Source organism: Pelophylax lessonae, assembly GCF_965119305.1.
Source record: "Pelophylax lessonae genome assembly, chromosome: 3".
Classification (NCBI taxonomy): Eukaryota; Metazoa; Chordata; class Amphibia; order Anura; family Ranidae; genus Pelophylax; species Pelophylax lessonae.
The window spans coordinates 629885765-629910909 of record NC_138770.1 but is presented as its reverse complement, the minus strand read 5'-3'; the positions used below and the strand labels follow the sequence as shown (position 1 = coordinate 629910909).

General features: G+C 43.3%; 1 pseudogene across 1 annotated transcript in view; it reads left to right on the top strand.

Annotated features, from left to right (window-relative positions):
- Positions 1 to 20871, top strand: part of LOC309550200 (GTP-binding nuclear protein Ran-like) — a 75060-nt pseudogene extending 54189 nt beyond the window's left edge. Inside the window, exon 2 of the transcript in view lies at positions 20181 to 20871. The product of the transcript in view is annotated as a GTP-binding nuclear protein Ran-like (transcript). The remainder of the gene's footprint in view (positions 1 to 20180) is intronic.
- Positions 20872 to 25145: the final 4274 nt, after the last annotated feature.

Genomic DNA, 25145 nt, shown 5'->3' with positions numbered 1-25145 from the left:
ATTTTTAGAATATAAACTATATGCCAAGGTAATCGCCAACAGATTGCTCCCCTTTTTACCCGCTAGTATCGCTAACAGTCAAACGGGTTTCATCCCTGGTCGTGAGGTGAGGGACAATGTGTCACGCACAATCTCACTTTTATCTTTTGTTCGCCAGCACTCCCAGCCCACCCTGTTGCTCTCCACGGATGCTGAAAAAGCGTTCGACAGGGTGGACTGGGAGTTCCTGATGGCGACACTACAGGCGTTTGGTCTAGGCCCCCGCCTGTGTCGTTTGATTAATGCGTTATATAAATCCCCTACTGCTCAGATTAAGGTTAATGGTATCCTCAGCGAATCAATTAAGCTTTCTAATGGGACCAGACAGGGCTGCCCGCTCTCCCCTATACTTTTTGTTTTATCTTTGGAACCTTTTCTGGCTAGAATTCAAGCAAACCCCTCGATTCATGGTATCACGGTCGGGTCTATGCAACACAAATACGCGGCTTATGCGGACGATGTTCTTTTTTTTGTACAACAACCTATGATATCCCTGCCTAATCTTCTTTCTGAATTTGATAGATATAGTGCTCTGTCTAACTTCAAAATCAATCTAACGAAGTCGGAAATCCTAAACGTTACAATTGCCCCGGCAATGGCACATGACATTAGCCCAGCTTTCCCCTTTATATGGCAACCCTACTCTTTTAAATACTTAGGGGTACACATTACTGCCCAGGTGGAGGATCTAGCACGAGCAAATTATATTCCCTTACTTAACACAATTAGAGCTAACTTTGCGAATTGGCATCATCTAGCCACCTCTTGGATAGGGAGGGTGAATGTTGTCAAGATGAATGTGCTGCCCAGGGTGCTCTTCATGTTTCAAATGCTCCCGTTTAATATACCCGTCAATTTGGTGAGGACTTTGAACTCTCTGGTTAGAGCATACGTGTGGCGCCGATCACACCCTCGGCTTGCGCTCTCGCTATTATCGCGGGACAAAAGCCGGGGGGGGTTGGCGGTGCCGGACTTTGGGAGATATCTGAACGCCGTCTCCCTGGTTCGGATAGCCGACTGGAAATTTCATACAGAGGAAAAGCTCTGGGTTCAGCTGGAGCACAAGCTGGCAAATACATCATTATATCCTCAACTTTGGATACCTCCAGAGACTAGAAATTTTGCTGACACTATCTCGCCTTTAACCAGTTCGGTTTTTCGCGTCTGGGATCGGCTACATAGGCTCCATAAAATTCCATATAATTCACCGCTTATGCCGATTTTAGGCCATAGCCTCTTCCCGCCTGGTCATAAAGACCACTCTTTCTCCCAGTGGCTACCACAGGCCAACGCCACGCTGTTGCATCATATAACGGGGATGGAAGGAATACTCCCATTCTCTAAAATATGCCAGGCATCACCAAAGACATTTATGGATTGCTGGAAATACCACCAACTTCAGCAATTCGTGAAAAAACTGCCTCACCCCTTACGCAACATACACTCCCTGAATCCGATTGAACAAATTCTAGTACGCCCTGAATCAGGTAAAGGTTTATTATCTAAGTTTTATAAGTCATTGGACGCACTAGGCCCCAATTCCACCCCACACTTTATGAAACAGTGGCAACTAGACTTTAAGTGCACTTTTTCGCCGACACAGGAGGAGGTTATTCTTCAAATGTCTCATAGCTCAGGAACATCGGCGCGGACAACAGAAGCCAATTATAAGTTTCTCACTAGATGGCACTACTCCCCCGCCAAGCTACAGAGGATGACACCATCTCTCTCGGCTGTTTGCTGGAGAGGTTGTGGGCATAGAGCTACGCACGCACATATATGGTGGTTCTGCCCAGCAATTCGACCCTTCTGGACTAGCGTATTGTCTTTAATTGAAAAAATTCAGGGTTTACCTATTGCTAGGGATCCGTTGTCTGTCTTATTCCATGACACTAAACTACCTCCGGCCCAGTATCGAAAGTCTATTACCCCTTACCTTTTAAATGCAGCCAAAGCATTAATCCCAAAATATTGGAAACAGTCTACAGTTCCCTCGATACCTCAATGGTTGCGGGCAGTTGACCGTATCTACTATCTGGAAGACATGACATTGGATCTTCGAGGTCAGGCACCCCTGGCACGTAAGATTTGGTCATGTTGGTTAACATTCACCCACACTAACATATACGCCTCATATATGGCAGAGGCCTCTCTAGGCTAGAACGCCTAGACTGGTGAAACACCAAAACACCAAGGGACCCCCCCACTTTCCTTTTTTTTTTTTTTTTTTCTCTTTCTCTCTTCCTTCCTTTTCTTCCCCTCTCCACTGGAGAGCCCCCGCTTAAACAACTGGACTAAAATATCTAACAATCCCAGAAATATTGATTCTTGTAGGTAAATTATATTCGTATGTTTTTTTTTTTCTTTTTTGCATTGGTTCTAGTTATGACAAGCAGGGACTGCTTAACTGTATATAATTTGGGAAGACTCCCCCTTTGTTCTTTTCTACCTCATGTTTGTATAACTCGTATAGAATTCAATAAAAAATATATTAAAAAAAAAAAAAAAAAAAAAAAAAAGAGATTAGAAATTTCTAACATTTTTATTTTCTACTTACGATCCACAATTTTCAGCTGCTCAAATGGCTCGCTGCCTCTGACTGCATATTGGAGTGTGGCCGTCCTCCTCCTCCCCTTCTTCACCAAAAGCACAAGAGGGTGCCGTCCGTCCGCTTTGGCTAGAAGCAGAAGAAAAAAAAAAAACATAAAAAATACGAATGTACATAGTAGTATTAAAGGTTGTGAAGAGACACTTGATGGAGGTAGGAAAGGTAGGAGCGAGAGGGAGGGGGGGGGGGGGGGGGGTGTTGGTATTAGTGTTGTTGCATAGCTAAACACATGTCCACCTACCCAAAAAATTGTAACCTATCTGGTCACATGTAATGTATATTTTTACTTACCGGAGATTTGCTCCACAGCCTTTAGCAGGAGCTTGGGTGAGCGCCTTTTGGCATCACTCCAGGCCCGCTGCAGATCCACTATCTCAGGCAGAAACTGAAATCTCCGCTGCAGCCTCATCCGGAGACGACACATCATCTTGTGCTTTTGGTGAAGATGCGTATAAACTTTATCATACCCCCAGAGGAGGAGGAGCTGTGGAAAGAGCAGTGTATGTTTGAGTCCAAGTATGTCCAAAATAGTACAGTCTTCAAATAACATGCTAGGTCGTCTTTGAGATATTGTAGAACAAAGAATTCCATTTCTGGTGATACATATACATCGATGTCCAAATCTACCTCCATGACATAGGTTGCCCCACACTGGTGATTTCCTCTACATGATATAGCCATTTTCTCAATTGGCCTTTCATGACACACCCAGGGCCGCCATCAGGGGGGGACAGGCAGTCACTGTATTTACAACCTTATTGCTGTCCATTTAGCAGGGTGCAAGTAACTTTACACACATGTAGCATAGGTATCAACTTTTGTCACCATGTTAAAAGGACAGCAGTATGGGTAGCATTACAGTGACTGTTATTAGTCCAGGCTCACTAAACTAGCCAATGCTTGGAAAAGCAAGCCATGCAGATTGCTTTTCAGGTCCCTTTTAACACGAGCTGTCTGATTGGGTGTGGCTGTTAATTTTTGACGCAGACCTGATAAGCCCCTCAATTCTCCTTTATGGAGTGTTATATGTAAATGGGATTGCTTCATTTGAGATGCAGATTTAAACTGTGTATGGCCAGGCTGAAGGTACCCAAGTTGATTGGTCGATCACCTGGAGGACAACGTACAACCAGTCTGTCAGATTTTACACACACTTATCGCTAGCATCTCTTGTAGCCACTAGCAATAATCACTGTGTTTTCCTGGCAGGGGCAGCACCAGGAGAACACAATGGCTCCGCAGGAGGGTTTCCCCTGTCTGTGTTGATGGTGGAATCAAGGCAAAATGTTTTTCCTGCAAGCCACGGGACAAACAAAGATATTTTTTTAATGAATCCATGATTTTGCCAAAATGGAAAAAAAAAGATGTTTGCTTTGTATATTCTTAAGTTTGCTACATAACTAGAACATGTAACAGTGTTATATCATTGCAGGAGATTTCCCTTCACTTCCTGTCTTGGTGTCACCAGGACAGGAAGTGAGGGAATCTCCCGTGGGGATACAGCCAGCAATTCTTTCCTTTTATATATACTATGGACATTATAAGGCAACAATTGCAAGCTATTTCCCCACAGTGATATTCCCCTCACTTCCTGTCTTGGTGACACTAAGACAGGAAGTGAGGGAAAATCTCATGCAATGATATCACCCTACTAGAAATTGTAGTTCCGTCTAAAAAGTATACATAAAGTAAGCACTTGGTTTCCAAAGTGGCAAAATTATGGAGGAGTTAAAACCCCATAGTGTGATCGGGTAATCTGACGGTGTGTTCCTACACTCCTCAATGTGTCTGTTCATTAAGCTGTGCTGAATTATCCTTGATTCACAATTCCTGCAAGAGTTGCACATGGTATGTGGGAGATGCAAATTTAAGGTGGCATAATTATCCACACAATCACACATAATCCTTTTTAAAGGTCACCAGCAGAATTTGATGGCATAGTGGTTCACAGCAGTGCCATCATATTCCAGTTAGATCTGTCAATTAACAAAGCAATGGGATCTGGGGGTGTATTTAACTTGCAATGGACACCCCCATTCATTATCATATGGCAGTGTGAGATGGGTCTGTTGGGAATGTGATCCATTGAGACAAGTGATTATACACTCATGTGTTTCTTTTAGAGGTGATTTGTTCAAGGCAATCCTTTGAAGACATGACCATTCCAGATTTTTGTGATCACTGATTCCATCTCAGGTGAACCAATTAGCTGCTGTGTGCAGATCCAGCTTATGATGGTAAGAGTGTCAGACAAGACAAACGGGGCCGAGCTTGCAGTGTGTATGGATGTATGTAAGGCAATAATTTTTTGCATTATGCATTTAGGGAATATAATGTTTCTAATCTTGCATATATGAAAAGGGTCAATACATTTGTCTTTATCTAGATAGATTCCAAAGCGTCAGAGCAATCTGTCACAGATAATTGGGTTTCATTTTGTGTAAAAGTTGAAACGAATCAAATCTATCTATATACAGGCATAGCCCACTTTAAGTACACAATGGGACCAGGGCATGTATGGAAACTGAAAATGTACTTAAAGTGAAGCAATCCCTTTTTTCTTTTCTCGATGCATGAAAATACACCAGCTCCATTGTAAATTTTGGCCACATTGACATAGCCTTACTCCCAAACCATGTGGGAGCATGTTAAGGGGATCCAGGACTATGACATGATAGATTACCTAGGCAAGCTGGCCAGCCACAAAATGGATATGGTGTAGTCCTGGGTACCTGGGTACCCTGTCGTTGCTCCCTAAGTTTGTTATCCCTGTCACTTATGGTTTGTGAGCAGTGTCATGGCAAGCTGAACAAGCTGTGTCCTTACTCACGATTGTATATAAAGTGAGTGTACTTAAAGCAGGGTATGCCTATCTCTATCTATATAGAAAGTTCAGAGATGTGAACCTGTTCCCTATTATATACACTAATATATGGTATATAACATATTCTATAATGTATCTAATGTATATATATTGTATATAATATATACATAGTATATATATTGTCTAATATATATATTTTTTAGATACACATACATACATCTATATATATACACATAATATATATATATATACATATAATATAATATATATATATACATATAATATATATACATATATATACATATAATATACACATATATATATATATATATATATATATATATATATATATATATATATATATATATATACATATAATATATATATATACATATAATATATATATATACATATAATATATATATATATATATATATATATATATATATATATATATATATATATATATATATATATATATATATATATATATATATATATATATATATATATATATATATATATATATACACATATATATATATACACACATACATATATATATATATATATATATATAGGGAACAGGTTCACATCTAGGAAGTTTCTATAACAGGAAGCTTCTAGATCACGTCTAATAGGCAGAAAGTGCATGCGCAGATCAGCAGACCAAAAGTTTCTTGCACACCCGCTAGATAAGCGACCCACCCTGCCACCATCCCCCATCCCCCATCCCGCACCCTGCACACTCACACCCCCTCCTTACCTTACACACAAATGCCACGATTTCGGCTGTAAACAGTGCAGGAGCCATGATGCACACTTACGACAGGGCCTGGACAATTTCCGGAAACGTGTGCACGCAGCAAAAGTTTCGTTTCCGGTTTCATGTATAAATGTGAGAACGCGGTTTTGTATATTCGCGAATTCGCGAATAGTGAACATACACAACCATTAAGCAGATTTAACTTAGAAAAAGAAATACAAATACATACATTTGTGGACACCAGAAAACTTTATTTAGACACATGAAGACATTTTAAAAAAAAAATTGGAAACATGCTGTTTATTACATTTGTATTTTTCAAACCAAAACAACCTTTGTACAACATTTAGACCATATACATCGACAAAGAGCCCATAATCAACAGATGCATGTGCAGATTGACAGAATTATGTTAACAGCAATAAATACTTACAGAGAGTCAACACACAACACAGCCAAATCTCACCTCCATAAATAACAAAGGGCCAAAAATGTTACCCATAAAACATGTGACACACAAATATATTGGACCTCTTCGTAGGTCAAATCTTTCCTGATGTCTGAGTGAGCTATATATAATCCAAGCAAACACACCCAGAATGGTAACGCCCAGTCCAAAAATTAACTGTGTGTATCCTGTGTGTTTTGGAGCATGCTCAGTTGCCAAAACAAGGGAAATAGAAATGAGGAATAGAAATGTATGTAGGTGTGTATAGTATATGTGAATTGAAAAAATTCTCTCTTGAAGTTTGCTAGTCATTATTTAGAATGTTTAGATACAGGAATACATACATATATATACAATTACGTGAGAGAGAGAGAAATATATATTTAGGGAAACAATTGAAACACACCTTTTGGGATTTGAGAAGTGAGATTGTGACGATTGACCAGATATGTAAGCCAACAATCTGACTCATCACTCATGAACATCCCTAAATTTGGCGTGGCAATTATATCAGGCGTTCTTATGTGCATTTTGGCTGGCGTTTTCACAGGCGTTTTGACATGCATTTTTTGGGCAGGCATTGTTATATGAAATCACCTACAAAAGCCCCAAAAACAGACCACAAACACGTACATGTGAACGTAGCCCGTTTGGGGGCGTTTGAGGGGGATTTGTCCAGCTCAAGGATCAGCTCCCAAAACAGGCAAAAAATCCAATCCTATTCAGTTCAATGGCCCCTGTTCCCATGTGAGCATTTTGACGGCATGAGGAAAACACCCAACGCTCACTGAGAAATAGCACAATGATTAGGGAGTCTGCCTTCCTGCTGTAGGTTTGTAAGTTCGAATCCGGAAGGTGCCCTCTGTATGGGCAACACTTGGATATCTCCAATCCTCCAAATGTTGACATCATTAATTTTGTTCATGTTTGAAAAAGGCATGTGTATCAGCAAACTTTTAATCCAAAGACATGAACAAAATACAAAAGATGCCCCATAAAGTCAATATGTAGCAATATTGTGAGCTAAAGCTCTATTTGTTTGTTGGGCATACTTTGCTAATTAGCCAAGTATAAGGGATATATATATATATACCTTCAGTTAAATGTGTAGTAAAATGGTAACACTTGGCCATACCCATATGGAAGAAAAGGTAGTATTTGCAATATATTTCTAAAAACATTCTTTGGAAACACATAAAATATTGTCAAAATTGTGACATTTCCTTGATATGTGTGAAATGCTAATAATCTTTCTTTGAAATATGTTTTACATCTATTTTTTTTCTATCTGACGACCAATTCCCCAATGTAATATTTTGTGGGATTTTTCAGAGAATGTGGAGGTTCTATATAAACACTGTAGATTTGACTGCTATGATTTCGGAGTTAGCAGGAAAGGTGTATGGAATGTGATGGTGTTTACTAAAGGATCCCTTGTTGGAAGTGTGCATGTTTTTCCAATTCCGCCGGTTTTTGCCATTTTCTATGGGCGAGACAGCGGATTTGCAAGCGGTATTCAAAAAAAAATTGACCCAAAATCGCGCTGGCGAAATTTTTTGAGCCAATTTGACGTTGCGCATGCGCACATTCGCGAGTTCGCAGCTCGCGGCTGGAGGAGCTGTTTAACCTTTCCACACTTTCGCAGATATCTCTCTTTCTAAGTCAGTTTTTGAGATTTTTTAAACGCAAGTCATCTCCAAATTGACTTCCACACCTTCCACAGTGATTTGGGATTTTTGGGGGTACAGGGGAAAATTTGGCTAAACTTTAGTCGAGCTTTTAGCTGGCGTGGTTTTAAGTCGCGCTCTGACCATATTGCATCTTAATGAATCTCACACTAGGCGCTATTTTCCGCCCGCCGTTCTTTGAATGCCAATTTCAGACTTAAATAATCGCCGCTTCGCAAAATCACGCCGAAACGCCAATTCGCCGTACTATGAATCAGGCCCAAAGTGACTGGTGATAAAGTGATATAGTGATGTGAGATAAATAAAGAACTTATAAAATATATATTATATATATATATATATATTGTGGGAGATTAGCTCGGTGGCGGGCGTGGATGACCCCTTGGGGGGTGCGTTTACACAGGGAGATAGCCGAGAAGTGGTTGCAAACAACAGTTTGGTTTATTCTTGCAGTTTACTTCACACAAGTGCAAGCCTCAAAAACAGCCAAAATAAAATAAAACACAAAATAAATCCTTGCCACTGTGGGCGGCTACCTTCTCACACACAGGAACCTATCTAATGAAGTCTGTCCCCAACCTACTGTTGGGCAGACTTGGCTGATCATACAGCAGACTCTCAATAGTCCATGTTTTATCTCTTCACACAACAAATGTCCATTGAACCTGTCCTTTTGCTGTCTCTTCACATAGCAAACAGTTCATTTATTTCTTCCACATAGAAATAGTTCATTTTCTCACCTTGAGAAGTCTTCACACTTTTTTACCCTCCTCAGCACCCATCGCTTCAGGAGGTCTTCCCCAAGCTCACACAGCTTTCAGGGGGCATTCCTTCTCCCCTGCTCACATGGCGTCGGGAGGTACACATCTGACTGTCCTCCTCTCCCCAGCTTCACACAGCGTCAGGAGGCAGCAATCCTTAGACTTCCTTTGGACAAATTATAGATGCCTTAATTTCCTCATTCCGAACAGCTGAAAGCCTTTCAACTTCCTTAAGCCAGTTCTGGCTACCTTTGCAGCCGACACCCTATAGTAATTGGTGAATTTTCTAAACCAGGTGGAAATGTATCTCCTGTCTGTGACTACATCCACAGATTTACCTGACTTCCTGTCACGATATATCAATATATATATATATATATATATATATATATATATATATATATATATATATATGTATATATATATGTATATATATATATATATATATATATATATAAAATTGGTATCTATGTAAGTGACACAATGTGAATGAAAATAGTATCAATTATATTCTATAAAAAATAAATAAATAAAGGTGATCGAAGTTAAAAAATACTAATGTGCAAAGTGATAAATAGATATAAATCTGTGAGATATAAATCTGTGTGTTGTGTATACTGGTATGTGTATACACTAATAAAGTGCTCAGTGAAAGGTGTATGGGAAAATATGTTGCCAATAGCTATATCCAGGTGACAAAAAGGTTTTTTTTAAAAAAAGGGGTATAATAAGGTGCAGTTTAAACAAATGTACCCCACTGTTTAGTCTAGAGTGCTTCTTAGCCACTTAACCCCCGGAAGATTTTACCCCCTTCCTGACCAGGGGGTATTTTGCGATTCGGCACTGCGTGACTTTAACTGACAATTGCGCGGTCGTGCAACGCTGTACCCAAATGAATTTGACGTCCTTTTTTTTCCACAAACAGAGCTTTCTTTTGGTGGTATTTGATCACCTGTGCGATTTTTTGATCATGCGCTATAAACAAAAAAAGAGCGACAATTTTGCAAAAATAACAATATTTTTCACATTTTCTTATATGAAATCCCCCCCCCCAAAAAAAAATGTAAAAATCTAATTTTTTTAAATTTTTGGTCAATTTGTTTTCTGCTACAAATGTTTGGTAAAAAAATCACAATAAGCGTATTTTGATTGGTTTGCGCAAAAGTTATTGCGTTTACTAACTAAGGGAAAGATTTTTGTTGGTTTTTTTTTTAACGAGTAATGGCAATTTTTTTTGCAGTACTGCGACATTGCGGCGGACAGTTTGGACCCTTGACTGACATTTTTGACACTTTTGGGGGTACCAGTGACATTACTACAGTAATCAGTTCTATACATATGCACTGTTACTGTAAAAATTACACTGGCAGTGAAGGGGTTAACTTTATGGGAGAGGGAGGGGTTAAGTGTGTCCCTAGGGGCGTGTTTCTTACTGTCATTGGATGTGGCTGTGTGTGTAACAGCACAGATCAATGGTCCTACATAGCAGGACCGAGTGATCTGTGCTTTTACACAGGGGAGAATGACAGGCGGCTTTGTTTACATTAGCCGCCTGCCTTTCTCCCTCTCTACCCGTCGATCGCGAGTGACCGGCGGACATCGAGTCCGCTGGTCACACGCGCCGACTTCTTCGGGTAAGAGCGGGGACGGGAGCACGCCTCCGGCGGCGCGCGCTCGCCCCCTATTCGCTCCCAGGCTAGTGATGTACCGGTACGTCACTTTGCCTGGGAGGGGCTGACCGCCACCGTATATAGTCGGGCGGCGGTTGGCAAGTGGTTAATAAACTCTAAAAGTCCATAAAACTGAAGCACAATGAGTAAAGTTCATAAAAAACAGGGGGAGTGCTTGATCTTCAAGTGGTGCTGGAATCCAATCCTCGTGCACTAGAATGGGTGCTCAAAGTGATTGGTGAAATAGATTGCACTCACCAGAGTGCCCAATCCCACACAGGGGTATTGGGCAGGGTACGTTAACTGTAAGCCACAGCAGGAAATTTATTCCTTATGGTCATCTACTTCCTTGTTTCTCTGCGTGGGTAAAACAAGGAAGTAGATGACCATAAGGAATACATTTCCTGCTGTGGCTTACAGTTAACATACCCTGCCCAATACCCCTGTGTGGGGTTGGGCACTCTGGTGAGTGCAATCTATTTCACCAATCACTTTGAGCACCCATTCTAGTGCACGAGGATTGGATTCCAGCACCACTTGAAGATCAAGCACTCCCCCTGTTTTTTTATGAACTTTACTCATTGTGCTTCAGTTTTATGGACTTTTAGAGTTTATTAAGAAGCACTCTAGACCAAACAGTGGGGTACATTTGTTTAAACTGCACCTAATTAACCCCTTTTGTTAAAAAAACTTTTTTGTCACCTGGATATAGCTATTGGGAACATATTTTCCCATACACCTTTCACTGAGCACATACTGAGCATACCAGTTTACACTACACACAGATTTATATCTATTTATCACTTTGCACTTTAGTATTTTTTAACTTCGATCACCTTTATTTATTTATTTTTTATAGAATATAACTTAGACTATTTTCATTCACATTGTGTCACTTACATAGATACCAATTTTATATATATATATATTATACATTACATATTATATATTTTTTATAAGTTCTTTATTTATCTCACATCACTATATCACTTTATCACCAGTCACTTTATATCTATGTATATTTGAGGATTTGAGAGATATTATTATTTTCTTGATGTACAATGTTTTAAGATATTTTTTAATATTTATCTGTGCCTACTATGATTATTAACTCGCTGATGATGTAGTTGATATCAATAATTTTGCACAATATTTATCTGTGACAACTAAGAGAGTTACAGTAGATCCCACTTTGCGCAGTGCCAATTCCCTACCCCTTTACACATTTCATACTCAGATATAGCATTGCTATATTTCAGGGAGGCTGCAGCCCATTACTCTCCCACATTTCCATAGCGTGGGTTCTCCTTATTTTTCTATAATTCGTTATATGTGTCTACAACCACTGAATAAAACTACTAAAAATCACTAAAAAAAAGTGTGTATATGAGTGTGTTTGCTTACTATATAACTTCTATATCTGTTTAGTACAATATCCCAATGAGTTGACTTTATGGACACAAGTTGTTAAGACCTTAACTAAGCACAGCGTCTTACAATATTAATTAACACATTAGTGTTTTGTTTAAGCAGTACTTAAATAAAAAGGTGCAGTTCAGCTTAAATTCCATATTTATTTCAGATTCTTCCTCTGTACTGCTGCACTTTATAAAGTGGAATTGTCTGAGCCAACACTAAACAGTTACCTGAATTTTGCTATAACATGATTTGCTGCCCTCTGTGCATCCCAACCATAAATCACAGCAGCAATTACAAAGTCATAGTGCACCATTTTATTTGAAAATTGGGCCCTTTTTATGTGATTTGTGGTGCCCTTGGGAAGCAATGTTAGGCCTGACTTCTGGAATATGTCTTTCATATGTTTCAGTAAGATTAGTTAGATCTGGGATATGTAGGCCTTTACCTGTTCTTTCAGGAAATAAAATGAAGCCTATCCATTTATCAAGTTAGCCGCTGTGGGGTGTTTTTTCTACAACAGTGCTCCCCTTTCTGTGCAAAATCTCCATTCCCAAACCAGACATTTATCATGTAGGTTCATTTAGGGTGTAGGTGAAAGATTCGATCATAAGGCACGTGGACATTCCATATTTCTCAGTTGGACTGGTACTACAGAAATTTAAGGGAGTGGGGGGCAAAGGTTAAAGGAGAATTCCACTAAGTACTCCATTTTAGAGAAAAACACAGTTTTGCTAGAAAATTGAATTAAAGCAGAATTAAAGTCAGTATGCAAACCTTTCCCCCTGTGCAATCATAATATATACACTTATTGTTTATACCTTGAGGCTAGGTTCACACTTGATTCGCATGCAGCTTACAGCAGGAGTTCGGTGCATCCCTGTTCTCCGTTTCAGTGATGAATCAGGAACGAGTTTTTGGCGGAATTCGGACCTGAAAAGGAGCCAAAGACGCACAGGACCCCTGTGCAATTCACTCTGCAGCCACAGTCTGCGGGTTTCCAGCAGGCAATTTGCTCTACAGCCGCAGTCAGAGGGAAACCCTGAGTTTCAGCTTCATTGTTTCAGGCCCTCAAGTTGCCCACCTGAGGCCACATGGCAGCCTGTGCTGAGGAGGTGCAGCAGGCCCCCTCTCCACCTGGACTTCTCCCTGTAGAGGAAGACCCAAAGCCCATGTGCTCATCAAATATAAATACAGACACCCCTTATGCATTGGGGCACCTCCCCTTTTAATTGGCTAGGGCTTTATGGATATTCATTCTCTCATCTGCATGGTTTCCACCCACTGTCTAGCACCTCCCATAGCTACAAGACCAGTGTGAAACATCAAGACAGCATGAGCAGCACCAAAGCACACAGCGCAACCTCTGCTAAACAATCACAGCCTTTGTTAAGCAGATAGCACATAAATGTACCTACTGTCCCACTTTTAGGAAGAGAAACCAAAAACTATAATACACTCACTCTAGCACCTACCTAGGAGGGCGCTACATATAGCCAAAACTGTCTTTTTAGTTTTGGATAGAGTTGGGTAGGGGTCATAGCCAGTGTTGCTTACCGTCAATTTTTTTTTACTGGGAGCCAGCAAAAAACGGGCACTTTTTCCCCTGCCAGTAAATGCCAGTGACAGGAAAAGGGTGCCATTAAAAAATTATGGCTGTGACACTCAGCTAGGAACTGCGCATGCAAAGTTCCAGTCCAGGGCCGGCCGAAACCATCTGAGTGCCTGCTAAAATGTGTTCATTTGGCACTGGTGGGGGGTGGGTCTGGGGTTTGCCTGAGCGTGTCATGTGATGTCATAATGCAAGGAAGCCGAGCAGAGTGGCCAGAGCCTCGTGTGCGGGTCTGCAGAACGGGAGCAAGCGCAGCCGGAAGCGGGACTGAAGTGGGGTGAAGGGACCTCCTGGCATGGAGAGAGACTTTCACTGTGACTCAGGAGGGGAAGTTTCATGTCAGTGAGGTGTCATCGTCTGTGCTGCTGCACAATGCTGTCAGTGTCACTGTGAGAGTCAATTTCATGTGTGTGTGCCGCCCATTCCACCTCAGACCTCTTCCTGAGCTACTTACTTACTAAACTGTAAATAAAATAAGGAAAAATGTTATTTGCCCTAATATCTTGTTAAATCAATCACATAGCAAATTGCATATTCTTGTTTGTAGACTAAATACTGAAATTTGGACTTAAAACTGTAATTTTGTAACTTTTAGGAAAGCCGGTAAAAACTTGGCTGTGCCACTAAATTTTGGGTGTCATGTCGGTAAATTTCAATCTGGTAGGTTGGCAACACTGGTCATAAATTTTTTACTTGTTTGTTATGTATTCGGTCTGACCGGACTTCTGAGGTTGAGCACCCCATCCCCCACACACACCTGTGCTCTTTTGGTGTCCACTATCAGGTAGATATAGGAGGAGTCCTCTGCAGTGCATTAGCACATCTTTCCCAGCAAGGAGTGTTGTCTCCAAGGGTGAGAGAGGCTGGATTCACCCCTTTTTTATGGATAGTGTAGGACCCACTGATAATGGGGTACTTTGACGCAGTGGTGGGCTTGAGCACGATAAGGCCATATGGTGGGACTAAATCCCCATTTTTATTTATGGATTGTCTCCATATTTGATAGTCATTTCTTTTGCATGTGTGCGGTATGCTTTTTTAATATACATGTTGCTTGGTCCATAGCTGCACCGGCTTTAGATATACATGTTCAGGGTTTGCTCCCCCAATTTTTTGCTTATAACTCCTGTAAATGTTTGTGTGTGTACCATCAGGGAAATTTCCCTTCACCTCCAAGATTTTGCCTAGAGATACACTTTGGAGCTGAACTCCAGGAAAACAGCTAGAACACATACACTCACCCCATCATGTACACCTATTTAGTTGCTTGGTAACACAAATTGCTAATCAGCCAATCACATGGCAGCAACTCAATGCATTTAGGCATCTAGACATGGTGAAGACAACTTGCTGAAGTTCAAACCGAGCTTCAGAATGGGGAAGAAAGGGGATTTAGTGCCAGTTCACATTAGTGCGATGACAGAGATCGCATGTAATTCGGAGAGCACTGCTCCTAAATTATATGCAATATCTGTGGCTGAATTTGAACCACAATCGCACTAAACACGCACAGGACCCTTTTTTTTAATCCGCAGCATAATTGGATCACATGGTGGTTCACACTAGAGCGATCCGATTCTGTGCAAACTTGCAAATCGCACTGCGAAATGCGATCTCAACTGGGGGTGTCGTTAACTTTTAATTGACACACCCTGCGTATTGCATATGGCAGTGTGAACTGCCAGGGGTGCGGATGCTATGCGGGAACACACTGTATATTCGCAGCGTTCCCGCATCGCACAAATGTGAACCGGGACTTAAGTGAATTTGAATGTGGCATGGTTGTTGGTGCCAGACGGGCTGGTCTGAGTATTTAAAACACTGCTGATCTACTGGGATTTTCACGCACAACCATCTCTCGGGTTTACAGAGAATGGCCCGAAAGAGAGAAAATATCCAGTGAGCGGCAGTTATGTGAACAAAAATGCCTTGTTGATGTCGGAAGTCAGGGGACTGGTTCAAGATGATAGAAAGGAAACAGTAACTCAAATAACCACTCGTTACAACCAAGGTATGCAGAATACTATCTCCAACACATAGATAGAGATGTCCCAAACTATTCACCGGCGAACAGTTCCCAGCGAACATCGCTTGTTCGCGTTTGCCACGGCGGGCGAACATATGCAGTGTTCGGTCCGCCCCTATACATTATCATTGAGCAAACCTTGACCCTTTACCTCACAGTCAGCAGACACATTCCAGCCAACCAGCATACCCTCCCTCCCAGACCCTCCCACCTCCTATAAAAAAGCAAGGACGGCATCCATTTAGATTCATTCTGAAGCTGCAGTGTTAGTTAGAGCAGGGAGAGTGCTGCTGCTGCTGAATTAATAGGCAAATCGTTAGCTAGGCCAGTGTTCTGTGTCCACTCCTGCTGTAAGGACAGCATCCTGACAGCACCCCAAAAAGCCCTTTTTAGGGCTGGTACATCAGTCTGCTTTTTTCAATTATTTTATATATATATATATATTGCAGTTGCCTGCCCGTGTGTGAAAGGCCACAGGCCCACAGACTTGACTGTGTGCACACCACTCATATCGGGTGGCACAGTACCTTGCAGATAAAAAAGTCATTTAATTTTTACCCTTTAATATAATTGCAGTTGCCTGCCAGTGTCTGTCAGGCCCACAGACTGTACTGTGCCCACTGCCCACCACTCATATAGGATGGCACAGAGCATTGCACGGCGCACGCGCAGTGCACCAAATCGGAAGTAAGAGGACCGACCAACCATCTTTTTTCATCTCCCGGTTCCTAAAATCTTTTCCATACACCGGCCCCTGATAGGGGACAAAACAGAGATTAAACTGGTAAGAACAGATTTTTTTATTTTAAAAAAAAAGGGGACAGCCTCTGCGGAGCTGGGTATTTTTTGGCCGCAATATTGAACGCTCGTGGTACAATGGCTGTAGGCTCATGCGTCCTTTTGCGGAGGTGACAAACCTGGTCAGTCAAACCCAAGGCAACAGCATCGACCTCATCCCATATGCGTTTTTTCTGGAGCGTGCTCTGCGAAGAGTGCTGGATCAGGCTGTAGATGAGCATGAAGAGGAAGAGTTGTGGTCACCATCACCACCAGAAGCAGCCTTGTCGTCATTGATTGCTGGACCTGTGGCAGCGCAGAGAGAGGAGTCTGAAAAGGAGGAGTCAGAGGAGGAAGGTGGCTTTGAGGAGGTGGAAGACCAACCACAGCAGGCGTCCCAGGGGCTTGTTGTCACCTTTCAGGGACCCTTGGTGTTGTACGTGGCTGGGTAGAGGAAGAGACCTTCAATGACATCAGTGAGGACAAGGAACAGGACATGGCTAGCTTGGTATCCAACTTTGTGCAAATGGGGAGTTTGCGGTTGTGCAAATGGACTGTTTGTGGTTGTTTGCCGTGCGTTAAACGGGGAGTTTGGTCTGTCAGAGTTTGGTCTGTCACTGTGAAGCGGACGTAACCCTTACACTACCTGATCGATACAACATCATACCTGATCATATACACACACTGGATGTTTTAAAGCACGTTATTCCAAACAATTTAGGAATGTTAGGTGATTTATGCCCTTTATGGATTAAAACCCGACTGTGCCTCAACTACGTAATTTTCCATGGGAGTTTTGCCATGGATCCCCCTCCGGCATGCCACAGTCCAGGTGTTAGTCCCTTTGAAACAACTTTTCCATCACTATTGTGGCCAGAAAGAGTCCCTGTGGGTTTTAAAATTCGCCTGCCTATTGAAATCTATGGCGGTTCGCCCGTTCACTGCGTTTGCGGAAGTTCGCGTTCGCAGTTCGCGAACTGAACATTTTATGTTCACGCCATCTCTACACATAGACCCTTAAAACAGCAGCAGAAGACCACACTGGGTGCCACTACTGTCAGCTAAAAACAGGAAACTGAGGCTAAAATTTGCACAGGCTCACCAAAATTGGACAATAGAAGATTGGGAAAAGGTTGCCTGGTTTGATGAGTCTCCATTTCAGATGGTAGGGTCAGAATTTGGCTTAAACAACATGAAAGCATGGAGCCATCCTGCCTTGTATCAACGGTTCAGGCTGGTGGCAGTGGGGGAACTACCAGGGTTGCAGCAGTCGCACTTGTGACTGGGCCCTAGAGTTCAGCCTCTGTGGGGGGGGGGCACCGCCTGCCGCTGCCCACCCACCCGCCGGCTGCTGCCACTGCTTCTAAGAATTGATTGGGGGCAATATGTCCCAGACATAGTTGTATACTGTGTGTGCCACCTGTCGCTGCTATTTGCAGGCATCATGTCAGTCGGACACTGGCACAGCGCTCCGCCCATTCCTCCAAGAAGATCAATGTCAGGTGGAGGATAAAGTCAGCTGATGGGCCAGTAGAGTGATGTGTGAGCCAATGTGAAGACAGAGTCCCCATGTCAGGAGCTGCTACTGGAGGCACTGTGAATCCAGGCTGAGAGAGCGCTGAGCAAGGAGGGGGAGCAACTGACACTGAGAACAGGTGAGTTCCAGTGTCACCATCCCATCCCCCTCACCATCCCTCTGCCACTGATCCCATCCCTCCATCCCATACCCCCCCACCATCCCACTGCCACTGATCCCATCCCTCTGCCCCTGATCCTATCCCTCCCACCATCCCATCCCCCTCACCATCCCTCTGCCTCTGATCCCATCCCTCTGTCCCTGATCCCATCCCTCCCACTATCCCATCCCCCTGCCACTGATCCCATCCCTCTGCCCCTGATCTTATCCCTCTGCCACTGATCCCATCCCTCTGCCCCTAACCCCATCACTCCCACTATCCCATCCCCCTGCCACTGATCCCATCCCTCTGCCCCTGATCCTTTCTCTCCCACCATTCTATCCCCCTCACCATCCCTCTGCCACTGATCCCATCCCTCTGCCCCTGATCCCATTCTTTAGTGCGATTTTGCTGCAATCGCAGCATGATTTATCATGGCAAAATCACACCATGATTGGGGCGCCATTAAGAAGTAATGGTATCATAATGTATCTTGCGTTTTGCCACTATTTGGAATCACGGGCAGAATCGGGGCGATTCCGCCCGCAAGTTAAAACGCCTAGGTGTGAATGGAGCCTTAGGAGTTGGATACCGCCGGTTTCATCCTTGCTGGGTTCCCCCTTCTCCCACACGTAAAAGTAATCCAGCAGCTGTTTAGTCACTTAGATTACTTTTAGCAGCCTCAAAATCGCCAGCTGAAAAAAAAACGACATCTCGGTCATCGCTGCAGAGCTGACCATGATATCACCCCCAGTGGCATCTTAAGAGCATTAAAGGGCCCTGGGCAATGCAGTGCACCGGGGCCCTGCCTACACAATCACCCATGAGAATAAAAATGCAAATTATCGATAAGGCGATATTTATTGGTACAGCAGTGCCAGGCTAATGATAGCTTCCAAGTTCGGCGGCTGGGTCCGGTGAACACACACATTAATAGGAGTCAGACTCGACTGTCCTGTTTGTGCCTGTTCCCATGGAGGCGGACAGGCCTTCCTGCAGTTGTGGGCTCCCCCTCAACGGCCTAAGTGGCCTGACAGCAGAGCAGGGCCAACAGGCGCTTGCCACCTGCTAAGTTCGGTGGCGGGATACACATGGTATTCAGGACTAATGCTTGGCTGGGGCTGGGTCACTGGGCAAGTGGGGCCCCCCGGGCAAGTGGTGCCCCCAGGCAACTTCCCAGCGTGCCCATTCGGTAAGGTGGCCTTGATCACCCCTCTAATCCAGCGACGTACGGGTACAAGACGGCAAGTGGTTAAATAGTGCACAGGATGACAAATTGTTAAATAGCATGGGACGGGACAGCAAATGGTTAAAAGAAACAATTTGATACATTCCTTTGTGATTTTGATCATAAGTGTAAAGTATTACTTTATGTGCTACAATACTCCAACTGTAAAATAAAAGAGCAATATTTGTGGACAAAATAAACCTTTCACTAATGATTGTGCAGCACTATTGCTTCACACTGTAAAAAAAGACATTAAAAAAGGTACAATGGGCTGCCTGCCCCACACAGAGACACTTCTGGAAGTCACACACAAACCAGGCTAGCCCAGGGAGAACCTCAAGTTTAGTTCATAATAGCAGCCCAGAGTGCCGTCCAGCCCAACTCCCCCATCCACCTGAAGAACAGTGGATTCTTACACCCCTACCTCTCCCCTCTCTGAACCGAGGCCAATCCATCACCCTCAGTTTATATCACAGGCACTTGAACCCTTCATTCCATCCTTTCTAAGGCTCCTCCAGCTTGCAGCCTTTTGATGTGCCAGTGCCCTGATTGACCTCCACCTGACCATTTGCTTATATTAGCAGCCAACACTAAGAGTAGCACCCCTTGTGAGTGCTTAAAAATATACTTTCTATCTCAAGTTCAGTTCAAGCTTGTGATGGTTAGTGATGGTGGTACTGGTAAAACAACATTTGACTGGTGAATTTGAGAATAAATATTTAGCCAAACTTGGTGTTGAAGTCCACACTTTGGTTTTCCATACCAACAGAGGTCCTATTAAATTCAATGTATGGGATACCGTTGGTCAAGAAAATTTTGGTGGTTTGTGAGATTGGATAATACATCCAGGCTCAGTGTGCCATTATCATATTTGATGTAACATCTGGCAACTGGCATAGACATCTTGTAAGAGTATGTGAAAATATCCCCATAGTCTTGTGTGGCAACAAAGTGGACATTAAAGACAGAAAGGTGAAAGCAAAATCATATTTCATAGGAAGAAGAATCTTTAGTACTATGATATCTCTGCAAAGAGTATAACTACAGATTTGAAAAGTCCATCCTTTGACTTGCCAGAAAACTGATAGGGGATCCCAACCTTGAGTTTGTAGCCATGTTTGCTCTTGCACCACCTGAAGTGGTTATGGATCCTCCATTGGCTGCACAATATGATGTACAGATTTCCCAGACCACAGCGCTGCCAGATGAAGATGATGATCTGTGAGGTGAATGAAGCTCGAGCCCTGAGTCAGAAGTTTAGTTTTATAGGCAACCGTCCTGTGATGTCAGTGGTGCAGCATGTTAGCCACTTTATTTAGCTGAGCAAAACATGTGCTTCAGGGCCATCTTTAATATCAATTGGACCCTGGGCAAACATTTTCTTGGGGCCTCCCAAATCCACTTATTAACTATTTGCAGGCAGTGTGGGCTCAAGGCACAACTACTTTGGACTTCACAACAATGACTGGGCCCGGGGCAGCTTCCCCTTTTGCCCTGCGTTAAAGACAGCCCTGATGTGCTTAACCTTTTAGGATGCTGAAGGAGATAAATGGGCTTTGGAGTAATTGTGGAAGTTGAGAAAAAATAAATCCTTCATATTTTGGACCTGCGTATCTTGCTGTTTGGGACTGCAAATAATATTGCTTTTAAAAGTTTCAAATATAAGTTAAGACTGCTACAGTCACATCACAATGTTCAGTGGTGATCTTGTTTGTTACTGTCATTCCCATGCATTTTCTGTTTAGAGCATAATAAAATTGTATATTAAAAAAGAATAGTGCGCAAATGCAAAAGAAATAACTACCAAATCTGAAGACAATCCATAAATAAAAATGGGGGTTTGGTCCCACCATATGGCCATATCGTGCTCAAGCCCACTACTGCGTCAAAGTACCCCATTATCAGTAGGTCCTACACTATCCATGAAAAAGAGATGAATCCAGCCATTCTAACCCTTGGAGATAATACTCCTTGCTGGGAAGGATGTGCAAATGCACTACAGGGGACTCCTCCTATATCCAATTGATGGTGGACACTGATTGAGTACAGGTGTGTGTGGGGGGGTGGGGAGGGTTGCTCAACCTCGATAGTCTGGTCAGACCGAATACATAATAAACAGGCAAAAAATTTGGGGGAGCATACCCATGTATTTCTAAAGCTGCTGCAGCTATGAACCAAAAGACATGTATATTAAAAAAGAATAGTGCGCAAATGCAAAAGAAATAACTACCAAATCTGAAGACAATCCATGAATAAAAATGGGGGTTTGGTCCCACCATATGGCCATATCGTGCTCAAGCCCACTACTGCGTCAAAGTACCCCATTATCAGTGGGTCCTACACTATCCATGAAAAAGAGATGAATCCAGCCATTCTAACCCTTGGAGATAATACTCCTTGCTGGGAAGGATGTGCAAATGCACTACAGGGGACTCCTCCTATATCCAATTGATGGTGGACACTGATTGAGTACAGGTGTGTGTGGGGGGGTGGGGAGGGTTGCTCAACCTCGATAGTCTGGTCAGACCGAATACATAATAAACAGGCAAAAAATTTGGGGGAGCATACCCATGTATTTCTAAAGCTGCTGCAGCTATGAACCAAAAGACATGTATATTAAAAAAGAATAGTGCGCAAATGCAAAAGAAATAACTACCAAATCTGAAGACAATCCATAAATAAAAATGGGGGTTTGGTCCCACCATATGGCCATATCGTGCTCAAGCCCACTACTGCGTCAAAGTACCCCATTATCAGTGGGTCCTACACTATCCATGAAAAAGAGACATCTTGTAAGAGTATGTGAAAATATCCCCATAGTCTTGTGTGGCAACAAAGTGGACATTAAAGTGGAGTTCCACCCGTTTTTCCAACATTATAGAAATTGCTTTTATTCTCCAAATGATCACAGCATTGGCTGAATGTAATTGTTTTCCTATCTACTTAAAGGAAATAATGTTTTATAAATGACATTCTTCATAAACTAACCTTGATTTTTCCTCAGCAGGGGGCTCCCATCTTAATTGTGGGCGTGTGAAGCCCACATGTTACTACTTCCTACAATAGGTGCTGCTGGTTACCCAGCATGCACCTCCAAAGGAAGGTCCCACCGTGTTGTTATGGCAACACAGCTACTGCTGTGCTGGTCTCTGGTGAGAATTGAAATCACATGAATGTCTAATACATTGTTACTGTGGCTAACTTTGTTTATGTTAAACATACCTGTATCATATATATTATTACTATTATACAGGATTTATATCGTGCCAACAGTTTGCGCAGCACTTTACAATATGAGGGAAGACAATACAGTTACAGTACAATTCAATACAGGAGGAATCAGAGGGCCCTGCTCGTTAAAGCTTACAATCTAGAAGATATATATATATATATATATATATATATATATATATATATATATATATATATATACATATATATATATATATAAGAGATCTATCTATCTATATATATATATATATATTTTAATATTTTTATATATCCATTTATTTTTTACAGTATTGCTAATTTTCACTTGCAGCTGACGAAACAGATTTTCACTTAGCCCCGGTTCACACTTCTGCGAGTGCCGGGTTCGCATGTAATATCGGAGCGCACTGCTCCGAAATTACATGCGATCAGCTGTGCGGTGCGAGTTTAGCCATACAGTTTGTATGGCTAAATTCGCATCGCACCCGGAGCAAAGACGCACAGGAGGCATTTTTGCAGCCACATCAGGATCGGATCGCACAGCAGTTCACACTTGTGCGATCCGCTCCTGTGCGAACTGCACGATCGCACTGCGATCAAACTGGGGGTGTCGTTAAGATTACATTGACACCCCCAGCGTATCGCATATGGCAGTGTGAACTGCCGGGGCTGCGAATTCGTAGCCTTCCCGCATCGCATAAATGTGAACCGAGCCTTCACCTTTAATTCCACCGTGAATTTTAAATGTACCTTGGCACCGCGTGAGGGGGGGCGCACATAATCCTCTATCTCCCGCAAGCATTGCCGGGACAAGGCCATCCAGCGCCCAGGGCGAAGACACCAAACTGCACCCCCCCATAAAATTTCCCCTCCAAGCGCAAATTCTCCCCTCTTTAAATCCCCCCCCCCTCCCAGCACAAATCTTCCCCTCCCCCAAATGTCCCCTCCTAGCATAAGTCCTCCTCCCCTCCTAGCAGAAATACCCATCAATTATCCCTACTAGCACAAATCCTCTCCCCCAAACCCCCCCTCCCCCCAAAAAATTCCCCTTCTTGCACAAATCCCCCCTCCTAGGACAAATCCTCTTCCCCCCATCCCAAACCCCCTGAATATCCCGTCTAGCACATCCCACCATATTCCCCCGCCTAGCACAAATTCCCCCCTCCAATTTTCCCCTCTAGCACAAATACCCCCAATCATCCCTACAAGCATAAATTTCCCCCATCCCCATTTCTAACAGCCCCATAATTCCCCATCCTAGCACAAATCCCCCCATCACCTCTTCTAGCACAACCCCCCCCCCAAATCCCCTTCCTAGCACAAATCCTCCCCCCCCCCCGTCCGTCCCCCCAGCACAAATCCTCTTCCCCTTATTCCTACAGCACAAATCCCCCTTCCTAGACAGAACCTCCCCCCCCCCACAATCTCCACAGCACAAATCCCCCCTCCTGTTACAAATCCTCTTCCCTCCATCCCCACAGCAAAATTCTCCCCCCACAGCACAAATCCCTCCTCCTGGCACGAATCCTCCCCCCCCCCCAGCACAAATCACCCCTCCTAGCACCCCCCTCCCCAATTTCCCTGCTAGAAAAAATGTTATCCTGTCACCTCTCAAATTTCCCATCCCAGCACAAATACCCCCCCCCCCTATATTGATCCAACCTAGAAGTAATCATCTTCTCCCCACCCCTCCTAGTACAAATACTCTCATTCCCCTCTCTCCCCCCCCTCCCTGGTGTCCCCAGTGCAGTTCTCCCTTCCCTCGGCTTGGCTGCAGCTTTCCTCCAGCAGGCAGACCTCAGATACAGCGCGGCACATTGATTTGTGATTCTCCTCTTCTGAGGCTCCTTCCTTCTCATCTTCATATGTCAGAGCAGAGGAGGAGCCTAGGGGAAGCTGATTTCTAAAGCTTTGCACGGACAGCTGGCGGGAGAGATGCTGCTGCAGAAAGGGGAGGAAGATTGCGGCTCAGGGATGCCACTGGATGTCAGATCGGGACTTTACAGTATTTGTTACCCCCCTCTCCTTAAAGCAAACAATGTGTGTAGGGGGTGTAAGGGACACGTAATCAAACTCTGTATTGTCCCGATCTGACAACCAGTGGCATCCCTGAGCCGCGATCTTCTTCCCCTTCAGCACAGCAGCCGCATCTCTTCCGCCAGCTGTCCGTGCCAAAGGTTTAGCAATCAGCATCTCCTAGGCTCCTCTCCACTCTGACATATCAAGATAAGGAGGAGCCGAAAGAGGAGAAATCCCGATCTGACAGTCCCGATCTGATGAGTGCTACAGTAACAGGAGTGTGAAGCTGGGGAGGAAAGAGAGAGAGCACACCCCGCGCTCTTCTGTTAGCTAATAGTTGCAGAAACACTCCGGGTAGCGCCCCCTTCACTTCCCAA